Source organism: Nomia melanderi, unplaced genomic scaffold (assembly GCF_051020985.1).
Source record: "Nomia melanderi isolate GNS246 unplaced genomic scaffold, iyNomMela1 scaffold0410, whole genome shotgun sequence".
In the NCBI taxonomy this organism is placed as follows: Eukaryota; Metazoa; Arthropoda; class Insecta; order Hymenoptera; family Halictidae; genus Nomia; species Nomia melanderi.
The window spans coordinates 12,501-17,500 of record NW_027475525.1 but is presented as its reverse complement, the minus strand read 5'-3'; positions in this window follow the sequence as shown (position 1 = coordinate 17,500).

The following is a 5,000-nucleotide window of genomic DNA, read 5'->3' as shown; positions in this document are numbered from 1 at the left end:
AAAAAATTTTTGTACATTTTTTCATCGTTATTCGTACACGACTTAAGCGTTGGAAAATTTTTAAACCGAATTTTGAAAAATTTTATTCCTGACCGTTGGGACTTGGAAAAATTTCGAGTCAGCCGGTTTGGCCGGTTGGACTTACCGCGAGACGGAGAAAAGTAGATTCGGTCGATCTGTTTTTCGCAGTTTTTGTGAAAAAAAAATTTTGGTCAATTTTTTCAACGTTAAAAACGTGTTCGGGCTGCCTTTTTATCCATGGATTAAGCGCCGAAAAAATTTTAAAACGCATAATAAAAAAGTTTATTCTTGACCGCAGGGACTTAGAAAAATTTCGGGTCGCCCCGTTCGACCTGCTGGCATTACCGCGCGGCCTGGACAGCCCGCTTCGACCGATACATTTTTTTCATTTTCAGAGAAAAAAAAATTTTTGTCAATTTTTTCAACCTTAAAAACGTTAATAAACTGCACTCTTATGCACGGATTAAGCATTGAAAAATTTTTAAAACATGTAATAAAAAAGTTTATTCTTGACCGTTCGGACTTAGAAAAATTTCGAGTACCCCGGATCGCCTGCTGGAATTACCGCACGGCCTGGACAGCCCGCATCGACCGATACATTTTTTCCATTTTCAGTGAAAAAAAAATTTTTGTCAATTTTCTCAACGTTAAAAACGTTAATAAACTGCGTTTTTATGAGTGGATTAAACATTGAAAAAATTTTGAAATATGTGATGAAAAAGTTTACTCTTGACCGTTCGGACTTAGAAAAATTTCGAGTACCTCGGATCGCCGGCTGGAATTACCGCACGGCCTGGACAGCTCGCATCGACCGATACATTTTTTCCATTTTCAGTGAAAAAAAAATTTTTGTCAATTTTCTCAACGTTAAAAACGTTAATAAACTGCGTTTTTATGCGTGGATTAAACATTAAAAAAATTTTGAAATATGTGATGAAAAAGTTTACTCTTGACCGTTCGGACTTAGAAAAATTTCGAGTACCTCGGATCGCCTGCTGGAATTACCGCACGGCCTGGACAGCCCGCATCGACCGATACATTTTTTCCATTTTCAGTGAAAAAAAAATTTTTGTCAATTTTCTCAACGTTAAAAACGTTAATAAACTGCGTTTTTATGCGTGGATTAAACATTAAAAAAATTTTGAAATATGTGATGAAAAAGTTTACTCTTGACCGTCGGGACTTAGAAAAATTTCGAGTACCCCGGATCGCCTGCTGGAATTACCGCACGGCCTGGATAGCCCGCATCGACCGATACATTTTTTCCATTTTCAGTGAAAAAAAAATTTTTGTCAATTTTCTCAACGTTAAAAACTGCGATAAACTGCGTTTTTATGCGTAGATTAAACATTGAAAAAATTTTGAAATATGCGATGAAAAAGTTTACTCTTGACCGTCGGGACTTAGAAAAATTTCGAGTACCCCGGATCGCCTGCTGGCATTACCGCACGGGCTGGACACCTCGCTCCGACGAATCGGTTTTTTCCATTTTTTTTGAAAAATAAATTTTTGTAATTTTTTTTAATGTCAAAAACGTTAATAAACGTCATGTTTACGCATGGATTAAACATTGAAATAATTTTAAAACACTTATTAAAAAAGTTGGTGTCGACCGTGGGACTTAGAAAAATTTCGGGAAGTCCGATTCGCCTGCTGGAATTACCGCACGGGCAGGACACCTCGCTCCGACGAATCGGTTTTTTCCATTTTTTTTGAAAAATAAATTTTTGTAATTTTTTTTAACGTTGAAAACGTTAATAAACATCATGTTTACGCATGGATTAAACATTGAAATATTTTAAAACGCTTATTAAAAAAGTTGGTGTCGACCGTGGGACTTAGAAAAATTTCGGGAAGTCCGATTCGCCTGCTGGAATTACCGCACGGGCTGGACACCTCGCTCCGACGAATCGGTTTTTTCCATTTTTTTTGAAAAATAAATTTTTGTAATTTTTTTTAATGTCAAAAACGTTAATAAACGTCATGTTTACGCATGGATTAAACATTGAAATAATTTTAAAACACTTATTAAAAAAGTTGGTGTCGACCGTGGGACTTAGAAAAATTTCGGGAAGTCCGATTCGCCTGCTGGAATTACCGCACGGGCTGGACACCTCGCTCCGCCGAATCGGTATTTTCCATTTTTCTTGAAAAATAAATTTTTGTAATTTTTTTTAACGTTGAAAACGTTAATAAACATCATGTTTACGCATGGATTAAACATTGAAATAATTTTAAAACGCTTATTAAAAAAGTTGGTGTCGACCGTGGGACTTAGAAAAATTTCGGGAAGTCCGATTCGCCTGCTGGAATTACCGCACGGGCAGGACACCTCGCTCCGACGAATCGGTTTTTTCCATTTTTTCCGAAAAATAAATTTTTGTAATTTTTTTTAATGTTAAAAACGTTAATAAACTTCATGTTTACGCATGGATTAAACATTGAAATAATTTTAAAACACTTATTAAAAAAGTTGGTGTCGACCGTGGGACTTAGAAAAATTTCGGGAAGTCCGATTCGCCTGCTGGAATTACCGCACGGGCTGGACACCTCGCTCCGCCGAATCGGTTTTTTCCTTTTTTTCCGAAAAATAAATTTTTGTAATTTTTTTTAATGTTAAAAACGTTAATAAACTTCATGTTTACGCATGGATTAAACATTGAAATAATTTTAAAACGCTTATTAAAAAAGTTGGTGTCGACCGTGGGACTTAGAAAAATTTCGGGAAGTCCGATTCGCCTGCTGGAATTACCGCACGGGCAGGACACCTCGCTCCGACGAATCGGTTTTTTCCATTTTTTCCGAAAAATAAATTTTTGTAATTTTTTTTAATGTTAAAAACGTTAATAAACTTCATGTTTACGCATGGATTAAACATTGAAATAATTTTAAAACACTTATTAAAAAAGTTGGTGTCGACCGTGGGACTTAGAAAAATTTCGGGAAGTCCGATTCGCCTGCTGGAATTACCGCACGGGCTGGACACCTCGCTCCGCCGAATCGGTTTTTTCCTTTTTTTCCGAAAAATAAATTTTTGTAATTTTTTTTAATGTTAAAAACGTTAATAAACTTCATGTTTACGCATGGATTAAACATTGAAATAATTTTAAAACGCTTATTAAAAAAGTTGGTGTCGACCGTGGGACTTAGAAAAATTTCGGGAAGTCCGATTCGCCTGCTGGAATTACCGCACGGGCAGGACACCTCGCTCCGACGAATCGGTTTTTTCCATTTTTTCCGAAAAATAAATTTTTGTAATTTTTTTTAATGTTAAAAACGTTAATAAACTTCATGTTTACGCATGGATTAAACATTGAAATAATTTTAAAACGCTTATTAAAAAAGTTGGTGTCGACCGTGGGACTTAGAAAAATTTCGGGAAGTCCGATTCGCCTGCTGGAATTACCGCACGGGCTGGACACCTCGCTCCGCCGAATCGGTTTTTTCCTTTTTTTCCGAAAAATAAATTTTTGTAATTTTTTTTAATGTTAAAAACGTTAATAAACTTCATGTTTACGCATGGATTAAACATTGAAATAATTTTAAAACGCTTATTAAAAAAGTTGGTGTCGACCGTGGGACTTAGAAAAATTTCGGGAAGTCCGATTCGCCTGCTGGAATTACCGCACGGGCAGGACACCTCGCTCCGACGAATCGGTTTTTTCCATTTTTTTTGAAAAATAAATTTTTGTAATTTTTTTTAATGTTAAAAACGTTAATAAACTTCATGTTTACGCATGGATTAAACATTGAAATAATTTTAAAACGCTTATTAAAAAAGTTTACTCTTGACCGTGGGGACTTAGAAAAATTCCGGCTTGCACGGATTCGACCACTCTGTTTTTCGGAGTTTCTGAGAAAAATAAATTTTTGTAATTTTTTTCATTATGATTTCTGAGTTCTCCCAGTAGTTTAATGTAAGGATTAAGCATTTAAAAATTTTTAAATCGAATATTAAAAAAGTTTACTCTTGCAATTTTTGGAAAAAAAAAATTCTAAAAAATTTTTCTTTCGGTGGAAACTAACGTTTAATATGTACAATAACGATTTATCGAATAAAAATCGTATGTTAATATATGTTCGAATCGACCATAGTTTCAGCGGCTAAGTACCAGCAGCCCGGCCGGTTGGTCTGTACGCGCGGCAGTTTACCACCATAAGCGCCCGTGCTGAGCGGCCGGCGCCGCGGTCGTCGCGCGGCCGCCCGTTTGGTTACTATAAGAGAGCACGTCGGTTCGAGCGGACCGGTCGGCGCAGCGGCGGGCGAGCGGCTATTCTACGATCTCGGTCGAGAAGCAGTCGTTCAGCTCCTCGAGGTCCATTCCTCGACTGTTCTGTACCGCGTTCCGTTGCGAATTTTTCTCTACACAGCATGACCACGGGTCGGTGTCTCAGACCGAATGGCCCTTATGTGGTAAGCCCAGAATGTTGGGTTGGATACAACGTATATTCGTTATACTTGTACGACTCTCACATCAACTCTCAGAAACCCAAAAGGGGTTTTCTATCCGAGCGAAAATATATTTTTCGTATACAAAAATTTAATGGCAAAGACCAAACGAAATACTACACACAAAAAGGGGCGACGAACAAAAATTGTTCGAATGAAATATAATATATACATATAAAATTGAGGTGTCCTAAGAGAGAAATACATAAACTAAGAGGTATATATTATAAGAAATATATATTATTTCTGGGCAAAGAAGAGAGAACGAAAAGAAGAGTATGATCTTTAACGCGAGGGCCTCGACATGGGTACGCCTAGCATGGTTCGCGCTTTCTCGATATGTCCAGCATGTTAACGTACGCGGTCTTCGGACTTCGTGCGTTATGTCCGTGCTTACACGATGGAGAGCGCTCGAGCATACGTGCTTACAAACCTGAAAGTCGATGTGACATCCGAGATTCTTTTTCTTCTAAAAAGATCTCGGAGAGATACACGGGAGAGTTTGAAATTTTTGGAGGTCCTCCTGATG